Source organism: Malaclemys terrapin, chromosome 8 (assembly GCF_027887155.1).
Source record: "Malaclemys terrapin pileata isolate rMalTer1 chromosome 8, rMalTer1.hap1, whole genome shotgun sequence".
In the NCBI taxonomy this organism is placed as follows: domain Eukaryota; kingdom Metazoa; phylum Chordata; order Testudines; family Emydidae; genus Malaclemys; species Malaclemys terrapin.
The window spans coordinates 92780098-92797687 of record NC_071512.1 but is presented as its reverse complement, the minus strand read 5'-3'; the positions used below and the strand labels follow the sequence as shown (position 1 = coordinate 92797687).

Sequence of the window (17590 nt, the reverse complement as noted above, 5' to 3'; positions counted from 1 at the left end):
GCATCTCCACAACTATTGCTGCACAGGGATGAATTAGTTTGAACAAGGTAGTGAATTAATTCGGAAGTAAGGAGCATCCTTATAAAATACTTTACTAGAACATCTTCAACCATGTTTACATGAGTGCTGGGTCAAGCTCCCAGTGAATTGATTAAGCCCTGTCAGAGACTGAGATTTTTCAGAATGAAAAGAAGTCTAGCCTTTATGTCATGGAGATGTTGTCTGTTATATTGATGGAGTATTAATTATATTGATCACTTCAGAATTCTCAGTTAACAATCTCAGGCTTGGTAGGTTCTTGTCTCAAGGTCAGGCCCTTCTGGGAGCCCTGATGTGCCATGGTTGCAACACTCATACTGAGAAAAAACCTTCCTAATTTGCATTAGTTTTATTAACACAATTAGTAAAGTCAGAAACTCTCCAGCCCAGCAAGTTAGATAGAGATGATACAGATTGAGCGTCTGAGCATTCATACACTCATGCCATCCCTTACAGAGCAACCTGAAGTGTTAGTCATTATCTTCCTCCTCCTCATCGTTTTCCTTGTCACCATCACCCTGGCATCTCCCAAGAGCTACAACTCTCCTGGCACAAAGGCCAGGATACAACTTCTATAATGTGTTTGGCTAATGCCAGTATGCCTAATGCATATTCATCAGGGGTTTCATCCCCTTTTCCTTGTTTGTATTTCCTCACCCTGCTAATGTTGTTGGGATGCCTTTTTCCCATAAGTTACTATCCCATTTACATCAAGCTTATTAGATTATATGTCAATTACTTAGCATGGCACTCTTGTGGTCAGACATCTGCTGATGTTCCTAACTTAAAATATCCCAAGCTGGTATAAAATAGCATCTTGTGGTTACCTCTCAGCAGTTTAGTCATTACAGCATTTTATCTTGTGATATCTTATGATCTAGGGTTCCTCCTGGTTAGCAGCTTGTGATAAGGCTTTTGGGCCGTATGCCTTGTTTAGTTAAGCTATTGTCTTACAGGCCTTGGAGGCTCATTACATTACTGCCTTAACTTATACCCATGCCTTACCCAGCAAGTACCTATACCTAGAGGCTACATCAGGGTTTCTCAAACTTCATTGCACCAAGACCCCCTTCTGACAACGAAAATTACTACAAGATCCCAGGAAGGGGGACTGAAGCCTGAGACCCCCGCCCTGTGGGTTGCTTAAGCTTGAGGGCTTTAGCTCTGGGCGGTGGGGCTTGGACTTTGGCTTCAGCAAGTTTAAAGACAGCCCCGGCGACCCCATTAAAATGGAGTCATGACCCACTTTGGGGTCCTGATCCACAGTTTGAGAACCGCTGGGCTACAGAGGTAATCTTCCCGATATGAAATAATGTAACACCATTTTAGGCAGCCTGAAACAGCACCTCCTAAAATAGTTGTGACCTGGTCTCATATATCTCAATCATTCTAAGCTCTGAAACCTGATGATGCCACTCTCCAGTTCAGGTTATCACATCACTAAGGCAAACAAGAGAGCATCTATTTTGTCCATGCATGTACCACAAATGTAGTAATTCCACAAACCAATGGACACACAAACAAATACAGAAATAGTGGCATTCCTAAAAAGGCCTTGAATCACTTTTCCCTTTAAATAATGCTGAATGCAAATGCTAAATATTGGGCTAGATGACCTCTTGAGGTCCCTTCCAGACCTACAATTCTACGATTCTATGAACAGAACAGTACTTTTCGTAACCAAGCTAAAATATAATATTCTTATAATAATCTAAAAATTTAGTCACTACAGAAAGACACCGTGTTCTGCCCGTGATATTTCATAGAATCATACAAATGTAGGACTGGAAGGGACCTCAACGTCATCTAGTCCTGTCTCCTGCACTGAGGCATGACTAAGGATTATCTAGACCATCCCTGACAGGTGTTTGTTCCTTTAATTGTCACAAGGGGGTGATGAGTGTGGATTTAGGTTAGAATATAACCATAACTTTGTACACAGACTGTAATTAAAAATGTAATAAAGCCCTGTCTACAAAATGGGTTTCATACTCTTGATTGAACCGTAGTTCCAAATTTGTTTTTCTCCTTAGAATTCTTTCTCAGATCTTTCCCCCCATCACTGAGTGTACTTATGATGATGAATCTTTTGTATATCCCTTATTATGCTAGAAAGTATAAATAGAGGTCAAATTTAGCTCTGGCATAAACACTGACTTCACTGGAGTTGTAGTCACTAATGTCAGGTCTAAATTTGGCCCTCCGTATCAAACTCTTACTTAAATTTCCCTCCAGCAGTCCCTTTTCCATCTCTATTAAAATGTGACTTAAAATAGAGGTTATACATGTAATGTCATAGCTGTATTGAAAAAGCATGGAAATCCTTTCCCATTATCTCTCTCCTCTGCTGCATAGAAATTCTGAAACTTGTTTCATAGGCATGATCTTTTTTCCTGCAAACTTCTAATTCCCCAGATTGATTTTGTCATTGTAGTAATTGAGAGTTTACTGAAGAAAAATGAGGCAACCCCTTAATGTGACTCCAGAAAATAGTTAAACTAGTGGTTCCAAGCTGTGGCCTGTGATGGTGTGGCCGGTGGAGAGCTGGCCTAATCCAAAGCCAATCAAAGTCATTGGAAAGATTCCCATTGATCTCAATGCGTTTTGGATGGGAGCCGTAGTGCTGGCTCTCAACCTTGTTTCCAGCTGATAAATTTCATTTAAAGCTGCTAAAAATATATTAAATACTTTCTTAACATTACTTTTCCATGTAAGCAGGTGCTGTGGTTGGCACATTCTGTATATTGCAAAAAAACAACAATTAGCATTATACTTATCAAATGCCATCTTAATTTCTGAGGGCACAGACTGCTGTCGGAACCCTCGCTGTTGCACATGTTGAATGCTACGCTATCACCAATCCACTCTCATTTTGTCCAGCATCCCCTCCTCCAAGTGGTTTCCATTACTAAATGATATCTACCCAAAATATTCCAACCACGTTAACTTCATTATCTACAGCAATGCACAACATCCCTTTGTCCATGATATTCCCTCTCAGTACTTGTTCATAATGATCCAGCTGTCATGGCAATACATAGCAGTAGGCCAAAATGGTGTTGGCAGAAGCAACCAGTGCTGTTTTCTCCCCCCATCAAAATCCACTGAAGTCAATAGAGTTTCTCTGTGGACTTTGGATTAGGCCCCAAATGACCTTTAATTTCGAGAGTGGTACACACTCCATAGTAAACCTCCTTACCCTTTGGATACCGCAGACACATGGATACATTTTTCAAAGCAAGTATTTGGCAGTTTGGAAAATGCATTGTTCTAATGGTTGATATGCATGATAGTGATTAACTTCCCCATTATTGTTGTTCTATATAGTGTCAGAAAGTTCCATGGCACACACAAACTATGGAGTCCACGTAGCAGCTCCCCTTACTTTTTTAACCTAATAGTTACCAACTTTTATGCTGTTTGGGATATGCAACTTCTTATGCACCAAGTAGGTTTCTTTGTATCTTCAGATGTTGTCCAAAACTTATAGCTGCTTTGGCTACTTGTTGTAAGAGTTTCTGAAGTCATATCTCAGATCTGCTGCTAAGGACATCAAGCAAGATACAGTAGATTGCAGCACTTGCTTCCACCAGTGCTAATGCCGTCATCGTTTCCATCAGGAGTAAAACGTAAAGGTTAAGAACTGCTGTAGCGAACTCTAGACTTCTGAACTCATTCTCCCCATTTAACATTGGTCTCCTGTTTTTTCTAACTTCTTTTCAGTTGTGATTAAACCTGTACACCAGGAGGAGTAAATCCCATTCCAATAAAATGGTGCAGGGCTTAACCTGACCCACTGAATGAAAAGATTTTATGTATATGACAAAACACATCCACGATTTCTTATGTCGGTGATTCATCCTTTGAGTCATGTTCTAATATTGCCCCCTCACAGAAGTAAAATTGTAGCTCTTGTGAAATGGTAATGTGCAGTGTATTTGCAGCTCCCTCTTGAAATCTGGCTTTCAAGATCACCTGATCATGTGTTTTCCACAAATCAGTCTCTGCGTGCGTGTGTGTGTGTTGTGACAGTTTCTTATACGATGATCCATTTCTCACATTATCAACAACGTCATTCTAGGTCTCATGCTGATCCCCTTTTCTCGACAGAGCAATCAGTCATTCAAGCCATTTCCTGATCTTCTGACTTGTCCCACAAACCTAATATAAGATGTTAGTGCCTTTCTCACCAGCACTTACTATGAATTCAGCAGGAATAGCATTATATTCAGAAGCTTTCCTTTTTCTTCTTTCTTTGACTGTGTTTATTGCATTTTCAATCTGATTTCTTGTGAGTGACATTTCTAATCCAATAGTAGCTCAGACTTCTAACTGTATAGAAATGAAGTCCGATATCCTGAAAGTCCCTTTGAACAGCGTTTTTATTCTGCAAATGAATGTATTGACACTTTGCTTGAATTATTTGATCCAAGTTAACATAACAGCCTATGACTGAGTAAGCCTGTCACCAAATACAGCTTTTCTGAGCATACCAGTATAGACATCTGACCTCTGTGTGGGACTCGATCAACAATAGGTAATATTAAATCCACCTTTGAGATAGTATGTCACAGTGCATTCCATATAAGGACATATTTATTCCTCACTGTCTCCTGGCTTTGACAGAATGTCACAATTTTGAGGTTCACATTTTAAGGGTATATTTTCCCCTTTATCACTGTGTGGGGTGTGACGTTGCACTCCATATGTTTTATGGAAATATGCTTATGAGTGTGACTTTTATGTAACTGGAATATACTGTATGCAAACGGTCTCTTGTAAGGTATCCTAACAAAGGTTATAACCTACTGAATATATTCCTCCTATTTGTATGCATGTATCATTCTTGTATGTGAAGCTAGAAATATGAAGTATAACTCTGAGGTCCTATTGTAATTATGCAAAGTGTGGGCCATTAATGGTGGTTTAGAATCTTGATGGCTCCCATTGACTAGGACCATTGGTTGTAAATGGTTTATTTACCTGCATGCCTTCCTGTGTATGTGTGGGCCAACCCAGGAAGAATGGAGACTAGGGGTCTTACAGTGATATGTGACCATGTCACATGATACTGGAATCCATCTTAATCCTTGTACTTTTCCATTGATGAGGCGGAGGTTGGGACAAGAACAGACAAGATTCCTGCCTTGTGCTAAAGCTATAATAGGGGGAGGAGCAGGACAAAAGGGATGGCCAGACATGTGAAAACCCCTGCTTACCACCTGAGATGTCTGCTGGATCTAACAAAGACTGTACCGGGGAAAGGATTGGGCCCAGACTAGGAAGGAGTCTAGTCTGTGAAAGAAGCTTATTGGAACATCTCTGATGGTGAGATATTACGTGTAATCAGTTTCTTAATGTATTAGGTATAGACTTGCATATTTTTGCTTTATTTTGCTTGGTGACTTACTTTGTTCTGTCTGTTATTACTTGAAATCATTTAAATCCTACTTTTTATACTCAATAAAATCACTTTTGTTTATTAATAAACCCAGAGTAAGTGATTAATACCTGGGGGAGCAAACAGCTATGCATATCTCTCTATCAGTGATATAGAGGGTGAACAATTTACGAATTTACCCTATACAAGCTTTATACAGAGTAAAACGGATTTATTTGGGGTTTGGATCCCATTGGGAACTGGGTGTCTGGGTGCTGGAGACAGGTAACCTGCTGAGCTATTTTCAATTAAAGCCTGCAGCTTTGGCGTGTGCTGTGTTGCAGCAGGCTAGCATGTCTGGCTCAACAAGGCAGGGTTCTGGAGTCCCATGCTGGCAGGGAAAATGGGCTCAGAGGTAATTTCAGCACATCAGGTGACAGTCCCAAGGTGATCTGTGACCGAACCTGTCACATGGGGATTCTGGCTTTTTCCCTAGCTATACTCATTCAGAATCTTTTCCGAAGTCCAAGGAGAGATGTAACATACACATTCTCCCCTCCCCCCCCCCACCTTATTCACTCGTGAATCCTGAAACACTTTCTCAAGGTTAGTCACAGGATTGTGAGAGGCGCTGGAATTCATTCAATAATTGAATGAGCTTTACTGGTCCACTCCACTGACTTACAATCAAATGCGGAGCCATTAAAACATTAATGCTTTTAATGTCATTCTGATTTAAGCCAGCAAATATTCAACTCCAGTGTTTTCATCATTGTCACCTTCATAAATGTCTACAGTTAAATGGGCTAAATCCTGCTTGGCTTAATCAAGTGTATAGTCCCATTGTAAGAACTAAGGCTCAGATTTCTAAAGGTATTTAAATGTTGTGGCACTCAGTGGTGCAATGCTTACATTTCATTTTCAAAAGGGTTTTAGGCACTTAGAAGCCTAAATCCCATTGCCCACCTTTCCCTCCAACTCCAGCTAGAATGTTTACCCATTTTTAGATGCCTTGTTACCAACGAAGGTATTGGATAGTCACTTTTTTGGCTTGGCCTCTAAAATTGTATTCCTTTTACACTCAGTTCAAAGTCTATGATGGGGAAGGAGTACAGCAGGGGTCGGCAACCTTTCAGAAGTGGTGTGCCAAGTCTTCATTTATTCACTCTAATTTAAGGTTTCGCATGCCAGTAATACATTTTAAGGTTTTTAAAAGGTCTCTTTCTATAAGTCTGTAATATATAACTAAACTATTGTTGTATGTAAAGTAAATAAGGTTTTAAAAATGTTTAAGAAGCTTCATTTAAAATTAAATTAAAATGCAGAGCCCCCCCGGACCGGTGGCCAGGATCCGGGCAGTGTGAGTGCCACTGAAAATCAGCTCGTGTGCCGCCTTCGGCACCCGTGCCATAGGTTGCCTACCCCTGGAGTACAGGGAGACTGAGATATTGGAGATAAAGGGCACTGTTGGGGATGGGAGGGCTGGCTGGCTTAAAAACACATGACAGGAAGAATTGTTGAGAGACTAAATTTCAGAAACATTTTTGTCTCCGCCCTACCCGCCTTTCCCCTTTTTCTGATCAGCTGTCATTGCAAGAGATGGCAGATCACGAGGTAAAGGTGGTGGAAGGAGAATTGAATAAGACATGAGCCAAACTTCACTTCAATCATTTTGCTTCTGTGCTCTTTCCCTTTCCCTTCTCCTTTGTCTGTTTTATCTATTTAGACTGTGAACCAGTGGTGCAGAACCTGTGGGCTGCATGCAGTCCATTAGGGTAATCTGATTGCAGGCTGCGAGACATTTTGCTGATGTTGACCGTCCATAGGCACGGCCCCATGCAGCTCCTGGCCAATGGGAGCTATAGGGGGGCCATGCCTGTGGATGGTCAACGACAGCAAAACGTCTTGCGGCCCGCAATCAGATTATCCTGATAGGCCGCAGGTTGCCCACCACTGCGTGAACTCTTTCAGGTAGGGATATGTATTCTTTTTATTAGTGAAGCATCTGGCTGTCTTCTGGGCACTCAGTAAATAATACTAGCTCTAATGTTTTCTCACACAGTGTCTGCAATGAATGCATAACGAAAGCCCAGGTTCCTGCTGTAATATGAGCGTGCCGAAATAACTGCATAGACCTGACAGTATTTCTGATTCATTCTAGAGATGGGCCAGACCCAAAACCAAGGATAGGGCCAGCCCTGAGCCTTGAAAAAGTTTTGATCCCACTCTGAACTTCGCAGCTGGAGCCTCTCTCTGGGCTGAACAAAAGCCCTGCATCTGGGAACTGTGGAAAAAGTTCAAAACCAGATATGCACTTTGTGACTCAGGTCTGGCTCGCACTCATTTCTAAAGTATTTTATGGCCTTGGTTATCTGGCTGCTTCCTGATGCCTTTAACAGCTTCCTGATTGCGAGTGAAGTTAGTAAATTTACAATCGCTGTTCTTGTGGAAGCCCCAAGTCAACATGGATTAATCACTTTCTAAAATAATCTCTTAACTTAATGGGCTAGTCGTTCTGCCATCTGACCCGTGGCCCCAGCCAGGGATAGGCATTCACACGGGTATTGGTAATTTTTTTTAATTGTAGCTGCTGAAATGCAAAAGGAGAAAAATTGAAAGCTGGGAAAAGTATATCCTCCAGGATGCTGAGTGTATCAGTCATTGAAATATTCCCAAATCCCAAGGCTTGGGAACCCATATTCCTGAGACTATTCCCAACCAGAGGCCCCTATGTGACAGTATAACCTGTTAATCATCACACCATTGGACTAGCCAGAATGCAGCTATTTAACTTAGTCTTTTGTGCTGCGGTGGATGCTGTCTGAGCGTTCCTGGAACAGTAATTTCCTTTTTGACCTCCATGGACATTACTTATAGAAAACAGTCATAAAACAATTCTTAAAACGTCAAGAAAAATTGCCTCTAACGGTGGTAGTGTAGCCAAAGAAAACATACTTTAGTTTTGAAGCAGTCCCACCAAAACGTTGAAATCTTAAAGCTACTAATAGGCCATGCATCAGTGCTTGAGCACTTTACCGTGACATTTAATAAAGTATAATTCATATACCAGGTTTACTGAAATCATAATATTCACCAAGCCATACTAAAGGCTTTTTCAGAAGAGATCAGAAAAGAGATAAACCCGTGTTAGAGCAGGGCCAACTGGAATGCGTGCCTTAATGATAGAGAGATGTGTACTATCAACAAATCCAATTTATTGTAACTATAGAGGTCATGAAGAGAAGACATGGTACCTATGTTTCACTGTTATAACCCTCAAATAGGTGGATTGAACTAATATACATGATGTGCTATGTATTGTTTTTCCAACTGCTTTTTGAAAAAAATAAGGACAATTATTCTTAGTCTTGCTGATCAGCTGTATCACCACATTTTAGAACAATTCGGGGAGAAAGGAAATAGTTTCTCACATGTATTGCAAATTTTCACCTTGCAAGTCCTTTCTGTAATCATGGTGAAACATGCCAGATAAGTAATTGCAGCTCATTTTGCATCTAATTTAAATTTTGTTTTCCTGAACCGTCATTGGATGATAATGTTGCATCATTACTGATCAATATCAGATTTGAACCAGCAACTCGTATCCCCTTGCTAATACTCTGAACCCTACAGTTCTCCAAGAATGCTGAGGAAGAAGTATGCGAGTCCTCTGGCCCATAAGGCACACTGACCTCTTCTGGTCAGTATATAGTGCAAAACAGGAAGGAAGAAGGAACCTTGATCAGTCAGTTGTGCAGCCATGCAGGACACCGAGTACAGTTTTGCAGGAATGGGGATTCAAACCTGAGCTTGCTTCTAGGAGACTCATTTATACCCATAATAGGTCAGATATTGCAATATACCAAGAGATGCTGTTCTTCATCAGCTTCCATTGAAGTTGAAGATAGGGCTATTGGTACAATTTCATTTCTGCAGATGTATGTTTATACAATTCCAGGACAATATGTCAACTATTTTGGAGAAAGCGACATCTACTGTATTCTGAGCAACTGGCAAGCCTCCTGCTGTAATGAATGATAATGCAGATGAAGCCGTGATGGGACAAACTTTAAAAGGTTCATACAAGTACACAAAGGTCTCAGGTGAGAAGAACCATAATTGCTGTTTTCAGACAGGCTGGAGGAATACCTTGAGAACAGACTTCCTTGCAGTGTTTTGGAAGTTGACTTTACATTAGAGGGTCCTTGATTGAAATCAAATAGCATTGATGGATGTGAGAATTAAAAGAAAAAAATATTTCACCAAACTTCTTCACATGTCAGCCATGACTCAGGTGTGTTTCAAGTTTTAGGTGAAAAGAGTAGGCTTTTCAAAGCTGGCTCCCCAGTGTCAGGTGCTGTGAATATCTTGTGGACTCTTGGCTTTTACACTTTTTTTTTGCTTTATCTTGCAATGGTCTTTAGGCTGCCCCCTTGTTCGTTTTTTTTGTTTGTTTGTTTGTTTTTTAATTATCTAAAATACTCTATTGTACCAAACAGAATCTCGAAAGCTTAAAAAAAAAATCAACATGTGATCACTCTTGTGTAATATTTTAAAATTTTGGGCTATTTTAAATAATTGATTTTGTGAGTTTTTATTTTCTCCTTTTAAATACCTGCTGCTCATTAATATCTGCCACAAATTTTAGATCTGATACTTAACCATTTACATTTGTTTTCTTTGCTTAAAAAAAATCTGAAAATTGGAACTGAGCTATTTATTTCAGTGTAGCTGATGTGGGTGTAAACTTTTACTCTTGAGCAATCAAAAAAATTTATATTCCTCTTATCTCCTCTGTGGATCCAAAGACCCTAGTTGTATATTTTCTGGAGAGAATGATTTCATAATGGATGGATCTTTTCCATTGGATTTGTTTATTTTTAAGAACAGAAGTCATCTTTCTTTTCACTGGCGAGACAGCTTAAAAATATCTGCAATTATTAGATGGAAAGTGGGGTAATTCAAAGTGGTTAAAATAATAGGTCCGATGCATTTTCTGTTTGCTGGGTGTAGTAGGAATGTAAAGATTAAATATATGAGAAAACTCTTGAACATGTGAAATATTAGCAATAGCAATAAAGGGACATGAAAGAGGAAAGAAGGAGAAAATTGCATTGTAAGAAAAATGAAATATGTAATTAATAACTTTGCCTCTCTCGAGTTACCAACTTGATATTTCACTGGAGTAATTAGGTTTTGTTTAGAGCAACTAGTGTGTTAGAAAATTACAACATGATTGAAGAACTAATATGTGCGTACTTCCTGTTGATCTTTCCAGAGTGAGGTTGTAAGAGATGTATTCCTTAGCAACTGGCTTTCACTGTCTCATGGCTTTGAACAGAAGTCCTAGTAGAACATATGTGTCCAAGTGGGGGGAGGGGCCAAGTAAAAAGCCAAGAGTGGGTGACTAGCAGGAGCTGATTCCCTGGAAGCCCACGTTTGGGCATGGGGAGGATACTGGGCTCACTGGAGAAAAGTCTCAGCGAAGCCTGCAGTTGAATGTGGGGAAGGGGTAGTTTCTCTTTCAGAAGGTGGGAACATAGAGTTGGCCCCGGGGAAAGCCATCACGGGAAGCCCAAGGCTCTTGGGGCTGGTAGTGTGAAAGCCCAGAGTAGAGGAGTTGACTGCTGGGGTGAGAACGCTGGAAGTGAGAAGAAGTTGGGGCTGTTTGGCAAGCCAGGCTTGAGTCAGTCTCTCAATGTTTGGAAGAATCGTGGGTTAATACATGTGTGCCTCCACAGCAACTGAGGGGGAAAGGTAACTGTCATCTGTGGCTAGCCATGTCAGCTGAAGGAACATCGATAAAATTCAGATCCGAACTTCCTGTAGTTTGAAGTGTTGAAAGCTGTGGTTTTGTTTGAGGCCCTTCTGTAGGTGGAAAGCATTGTCCCTGGATTAGGGCTGCTCTACTCTGTTCTGTTGTACAAGCCAAGCAATCCCATCTTTAACTTGAAAACCCAGTAGTCAATGACAACAGTCACAAGCAGGAGTGGTCTGGTCATTGTTAATCCTGATTAAATCTGAGGGGTCTGAAAAACAAATGGTTAATTTGGTTCCTAAGCTCACACTGAAAATTAAATATTCTCAGAGTTCCATCCTATTCAACACTAAAGCTTTTCATAATACTTTGTTCTTGAACGAATGTCTGCAACGCTTACTGAAAACACTTTACCCTCTAATAATGCATTTCACCATATGTGATTATTCCCCTTTAATTTTTACAAGTGATTTTTTCAGTTAAAGATGGATGATTTTTAGCTTGTGTGGCCATTTCAATAAGTTTCTTTGCATTTACAGCCATTTTAAGTACATAAATGCTGTCTTTAACTTAAGGTCATATAGATATTGATAGAGTTGGGCCCCTTTCTGTACTAATTTCATGCCTGTAACTCCTATTCATGTCAGTGGAAAGCAGTACATGATACTTTTATAACTAATATGTAGAAGGTCAGCTAAGACCAAGTATGGAATCAGTTCAAGATCTGATATGCTTTCTGATACACTTTCTGTTGAGAATCTATAAGCTATACTTTTAAGCAGATGGACTCAATAACCAATAGGATATTTTCATGTCTAACTTTTATGATCCATCATCTTACCAGCCCACAGTGGTGTTTCTTAATCAGTATAGATGTACAAACCTTATCTGATTAGATAACCATATGGAGCATTAATTGTGATCTGTTTTCCTCATGCAAAATGCACAATAGCATTCCTTTTAGAAACCATTCTCCTTATAGCATTTAGACCAGAATTATCAGGATTTTTATTTTCTAATTTTTTACAACCGATGTATAGTTCATTGAAAACCCAAGATATTAATAATTAATAATTCATCTGTCTCTTGAGCTTGTTCTAGAGATCACCTCTCTCCCTGTTGTCCATCCTAACCAGTCAAATAGCTGACAGATACTTGGAGATAGCCTCTAGATTTGAATTGGGTGGGAAGAGCAGGGTGTGCATAGGTGGGGAGAAAGGGGGAAGTCTTTGATTTTAGAATTTGCTTCTCTTGGGTGGAAAAAGCAGGAGTTGATTGGCATTCAGGGCATAGCTCAGGTCGTTGCCTGAGAAGGTGACGGGAGAAGTGTATATGTACTGTTACTGCTATGATCTGAGGAAGTTGTTTTTGAGCCCTTTTGAGGTGACACTGTGTCAATTAGCATTCATTCAAAAACAAACTGAAAACTTTGCAAAAATTGTTTATTTTTTTGTGAAAAGTTGAAACAATTCAAAGAAACCTGAATTTTTGATCAACTCCTATTAGTTCTGCGATAAATGTTGCTTTTATAAGTTATATGCATTGGTCTGGGAATAGCTACATCCCATTATATAAATATGAAAATATTTAAATCAATACATTCTCTATTTGTGACATTACAAATGCCACGTACAGAGGCTTTCAGGTAAGGAGTTTGCAGCAATGGCCAGCAAACTCTCAGAAACAAAGCTCATGTGTTTAGGAATGTCTCTAGGAAAGAAACGAAAAAAGGTGCAAAGAAATACTGAAAATGTATCAGCAGGAGTGTCTCTAAATATCAGAGCTCAGTGAGGTTTGAAATTAAAGCATGTCTTTCACTCCACAGAGCTGTCACCAGTTAGCAATCTTGATGAGAGCAGTGTGCGATGTGTTTTAGAACAGCCTTGCAAAATTCTATTCTTTCTCACTGGTAATATTTTTGATGGCTGAGTGATTTATTTTTAGTAGATGAATAAAAAACCTTTATATTCACTTTTTCATTATCATCCCTATTGTGCTAGGCATGGGCAAGTAAACTTTGTGCATGGGCTGCTAAATTTTTAAACTGTTTGGCAAGGTTTTTGTTAGATGCTGATTAAAATGAGTGCTGAGACTGATAACTATAACTATGGATAACTATCCCTACAGTACCCATGGCATGGACAAAGTGCCACACTGAATACTTTTTACTTCGGAAAGTGTATTCCTTTCGATTTATTTCTTCTAATGTTTTAATCACTAAAGTCCTGATTCAGCAGACTACTTCGGCACATGCTTAAGTCGTGTTGAGGTTAAGTTTGCTTCATCAGGTCTTGAATTCTGTTCAGCGGAAAGTTGAGTCTTAGAGAGTAGCTTCGTTTTGTTGCTAAAGTTTACCAGATGCTTGGTGTTATTTGTGCGTCATGCATGACTTTGGCTGAGTAATTAAAATTCCTGCTAAGCGTCCTTTTAAGAGTTCAAAAAAACCTGTTTAAACCTTTGACTTGTCAGAATATTTCCAATTAATTACAAGGTTAGATATGTATAAATTTAATTCTTCTAAATTGCTCCTTCCCCTCCCACTCCCACTTGTACAGATCTGTGTGGGGCAGTAATTTCCCCTCTTCAAGGAGAGCCAAAGCAGTCCCTTGCTAGGGGCAACATTTGCAAGGTTTTCTACCCATCCACTGTGTGGAAAAGTCTCCCCGCTCCCCACCCAAACCTGATAAATTATATATTCCAACCAATAAATGAGATTGGATGAAGTCCCTCATGTGGAAACCTCATACCATAGAATGTATTTATCCTCAATGGAGCTAGAGAAAAAAATGTCATTTTATTGAATATTAACGACAGCATGACGCATTTCAAAGAGTTATCAAATTATGTTCATGACCTAATAGGTGCACCTGAAATTAACTGTAAGTATCTGCACAATAACAGTGCATGTATGAGCTTTTAGTGGTAAGGCTCAGATGGATAGAAATGTACTATAAAATAGCCAAACCACCATGAGAGAAAAACTTAGCTTTGCCCACAGAAGAACAGACAGCTTCTTTATTGCTTCAAATTGCATACATTTTTTTGCTCCGAAAAGTGCTGGAGGGGCCACAATTTCATGACATCTGACCGATGCAAACACAGAAAGAACAACAGAGAGATATTTTACTCTATTTGGCTAATCCTCTAATAGTTGAGGTAATTTAGTATTTTGTTTCAGATGACTGAAATTTTTGTTTCCTTTTCTGAGTGAGTGGATTGTCATTCTCTTAAATATTGACGTTAATCTCCCTAGTTGGAAGCAAACCAAGCTCCTGTATTTCTAATCCTCTCAAATAGTCTATACTTCAGATCAGTTTACCAGACCAGACTATATCACCTTCCCATAAATGCTTTGTCATATTTGCCATGATATTTATTTATTAGGATGCAGCCATTTTCTACATCAATTATGTCACGTCTCAGCAGACAGATTTTTCTTTTTCAAAGGAGATTGAGTTCTTTGTAAAAAAAAAAAAAAAAAAAAAAAAAAAATCTTGAGAGCCTCTATATCGAGTATTCTGCAAAACTTTTCTCAAATATGAAATATTTAGGGAATTTTGGGGCCCTATCCTGTTATTGGTTTCCCATTACTACTTATGGACTAACAGCAGTGTATGGCCCAAACTGCTGCAGTATAAAGTTTCTATGTATAAAAATGGGTCGTGTAGGCATTTTAACCCCTTCCCCCATTGAACACTTTATATTGGGTTTGATGTGCTCATTTTAAGTCTCTGCTGTGCCTTTCAATGCTGAGTACTGTGGTGGATCTGCACTGCACCACCAGGAGCTCTAGGAGGCATTGGGCCTGCTGCAGGACACTTTTCTTCGCAGCACAAGGGGACTGTGGTAGCTGCCCAAGTCTAGAGCAGGGTGCCAGTGTCCACTCTTCTCTGCACCCAGCTGCCTCTGTTGGCCAAGCGGGATTTTGCTCAGGGAATTCTACACACTACCCTGTTTCCCCGAAAATAAGACAGTGTCTTATATTAATTTTTGCTCCCAAAGATGCGCTAGGTCTTATTTTCAGGGGATGTCTTATTTTTCAGAAATGAAAAATGCCTTATTATCGGTGGATGCCTTATTATCGGGGAGGTCTTATTATCGGGGGGATGCCTTATATTACAACGAGAGGCAAAACTGTAAGTAGGCCTTATTTTCGGAGGATGTCTTATTTTCGGGGAAACAGGGTAGTTACCTACAAAAATTACAGTCATAGGCATACCTAGTCAAGCTCTTTCCTCTGGTAGCTGGACTTCTATTATTTGTTTTTATTGAGGAGTTTCATTGGAAATAAAACATCTGCTTTTGTTCCACACCCGACCTCCCCACCAACTTACAGTTACTGGAGTTGGCCTAAAAATGGGAATATATTTCATGTACATTTTTGCCAAAAAATGCCCCTCTTTTTCATTGATAACGTGTGAAATTAAGCAAATGTCAGCCAGGTCTAACAGTTACGTTAATGGCCTGATCCTCTTCCACTGGTGTTCATACAAAACTTTGGGAGAGCAGCATTAGCTCCCAAATGATGAAACTAGCAAGAGTGGTTAGGGAACTAAGAGGGGGAAGGGACTCTTAGGATTTCCTTGCTGTTTTTCTTCAATTGCTCGGCCAGGTGTTGGATGGGTTCTGAAACCCTCAGAATGAACAAGGGTTCAGTTTGTCACACCTGGGATCCCCCCAGGTTTATCCTCTGCATCAACTATGGAATCCCCGTGTCATCTTCCTTTTGGTTTCCTGGCCATGCAGCTCCAGTGATGGCTGAGAAGGACAATAGGTTATTAAATTAAGCCCAAATGTAGGGTGTGAGACTTCCCAAACTGCTTGGTGCTGGAATATCTTTCTCACTCATTATGTCATAGTGGAGTACACATGTTATAGAATCATAGAAATGTAGAACTGGAAGGGATCTTGATAGGTCATCTAGTCCAGTCCCCTGCACTTAGGCAGGACTAAATATTATCTAGACCATCCCAGACAAGTGTTTGTCTAACCTGTTCTTAAAAGCCTCCAATGACAGAGACTCCACAACCTCCCGAGGTAATTTGGTCCAGTGCTTAACTATTCTAATAGTTAGGAAGTTTTTTCTAGTGTCTAACCTATATCTAGTGTCTAACCTACATCTTCCTTATTGCAATGTAAGCTCATTATGGGTATGTCTATACTACGAAATTAGTCGGTTGGAGTGCATCCTCAATACCATGGCTAGCATCAACTCACGGAGCGGTACACTGTGGGTTATCCCACAGTCCCCGCAGTCTCCGCTGTCCATTGGAATTCTGGGTTAAGCTCCCAATGCCTGATGGGTCAAAAACATTGTCATGGATGGTTTTGGGTACTTGTCTCCCCTCCCTTCCTCCGTGAAAATGGCAGACAATCATTTCGCGCCTTTTTTCCTGGATTACCTGTGCAGACGCCATAGCACGACAAGCATGGAGCCCGCTCAGCTCACCACTGCTGTTGTGAGCATAGTAAACACCTCGCGCATTATCCTGCAGTATGTGCAGAACCTGGCCAGGAGCCGCCAGCACAAGGACGATTGTGAGGAGGACATGGACACAGATGTTCCTGAAAGCACGGGCTGTGGCAATTGGGACATCATGGCGGTAGTGGGGCAGGTTGATACAGTGGAACGCCTATTCTGGTCCTGGCAAACAAACACAGACTGATGGGACCGCATAGTGTTGCAGATATGGGATGATTCCCAGTGGCTGCAAAACTTTCACATGTGTAAGGCCACTTTCCTGGAACTTTGTGAGTTGCTTTCCACCGCCCTGAAGCGCAGGAATACCAAGATGAGAGCTGCCCTGACAGTTGAGAAGCGAGTGGCGATAGCCCTGTGGAAGCTTGCAATGCCTGACTATCAGTTGAGAATCAATTTGGAGTGGGCAAATCGACTGTGATCCAAGTAGCCAAGGCAATCACTAACCTTCTGCTAGCAACGGTAGTGACTCTGGGAAATGTGCAGGTCATAGTGGATGGCATTGCTGCAATGGGGTTCCCTAACTGTGATGGGGCGACAGACGGAACACATATCCCTATCTTGGCACCGGCCAGCTTGCCAACCAGTACGTAAACCGCAAGGGGTACTTCTCAATGGTGCTGCAAGCACTGGTGGATCACAAGGGATGTTTCACTGACATCAGCATGGGATGGCTGGGAAAGGTGCATGGCGCTCACATCTTTAGGAGCTCCGGGCTGTTTGAACAGCTGCAAGAAGGAACTTACTTCCCAGACCAGAAAATTACTGTTGGGGATGTTGAAATGCCAATAATTATCCTTGGAGACCCAGCCTACCTATTGCTCCCCTGGCTTATGAAGCCATACACAGGCAGGCTGGACAGTAGTAAGGAGCAGTTCAACTATAGACTGAGCAAGTGCAGAATGGTAGTAGAATGTGTCTTTGGATGTTTAAA

The 17590-nt window shown here is 40.6% G+C and overlaps 1 protein-coding gene across 2 annotated transcripts in view; it reads left to right on the top strand.

The window, feature by feature from the left end:
• Positions 1-17590, top strand: part of ROR1 (receptor tyrosine kinase like orphan receptor 1) — a 252394-nt gene that overhangs the window by 116805 nt on the left and 117999 nt on the right. The window contains exon 1 of one of the 2 annotated variants that reach the window (XM_054038422.1): positions 15100-15313. The exons of the other annotated variant lie outside the window; for it this stretch is intronic. The gene's annotated coding sequence lies outside the window, so the exon portion shown is untranslated. Of the gene's footprint in view, positions 1-15099; positions 15314-17590 lie in introns of those variants that run through there. 2 annotated transcript variants of the gene reach the window in all.